The following is a 1,111-nucleotide window of genomic DNA, read 5'->3' on the forward strand; positions in this document are numbered from 1 at the left end:
GCTTCACTCGTTAGGGAACAAATTGCTGTTTTGGCCCCGGCGGCTCCTCTGGGCGCGGGCGGCAGCCGCGCTCGCTGGCAAATCGTGGGAGGGAGGAGGAGCGGCGCAGAGCGGGAGGCCCGCAAGCGACTGCCGCCCCGGGTCCGGCTCCGCCCCGCCAGGAAGGGGCTCCCTGCAGCAGCCCCCAGGCAGCTCCCCGCGCTGAGCTCTCCAGGACTGAGCTGGGTGAGGAGCGGGGCTCGGCCCTCCTCGCTCCCCTCGTGCGGGGATCTGAACGCACAAGGTTCGGAAGTTTTTCCGCAGCGTCTGACCCCTGTTGGTCCCCTGTATTTGCCACCCAACCCTCTAGCGCGCTTAGGAGAGGCAAAAGGTGACAAATACCAGAGGGAAATGAAGGGGCACGACAAAGGGACTGAAGTTCTGCTCCCCGCCGCACACCCTTTCCACCCACGGGGTGAGACGGAGGACGCCTGACCCTTATTCTTAGGGCTACCCACCCTCTGGTTTCCCGACAGCTCCTGTTCGCGGGGCACCTCTTAGGAGCAGCTGGATCCATTTTCCAGAGGGTCAAATTGAGGATGAGAAAGGCTAGAGTACCAGGCAGCTGTGCGCAGAACCCCCCACCCTATCTGCTTTTAGATTTCCCGGGTGCGGCTGGGCCCCCTCTAGAGCCCCAGCCTCCGCCGCCCGCCGGGCCTTCACCTGCGCCTGTCGCCCTGTCCCCTTGCCCACTGCATTTTCCTCGGGAAGAGGATCTTCCACTGCCTGCGGCTCCCGCCCGGAGCCCTCCTCCCGTTCCGCCGGGGGAGGAGAGGCTGCTAGGAGGCTCTCGGAGAGCTCCTGGGCTGCAGAGAAAGATGCCTCGCCGCTGCGGCTGAGGCCAAGTCAGCGGGAGCGGGCCAGGCGCTCGCAGGTAGCTCTCCGAGGGCCGGGCGGGGAGGCTTGCGGGGTGGGGTCCCGGCGGCCGCCGCCTTCCCGCCCCCGCCGAGGTCCCGAGGGGAGGGGAGCCCTCGGCGGGAGTCCTGTCCCTTTAAGGAGGCGGCCCTGGCTGGGTGTGCCCTGTCTCCATGGTTACCCCGGTGCAGGCTGCGGGCGCAGGAGGGTGGGAGGG

Source organism: Aotus nancymaae, unplaced genomic scaffold (genome assembly GCF_030222135.1).
Source record: "Aotus nancymaae isolate 86718 unplaced genomic scaffold, 86718_ANA_hifiasm-v0.15.2.pri h1tg000016l, whole genome shotgun sequence".
In the NCBI taxonomy this organism is placed as follows: Eukaryota; Metazoa; Chordata; class Mammalia; order Primates; family Aotidae; genus Aotus; species Aotus nancymaae.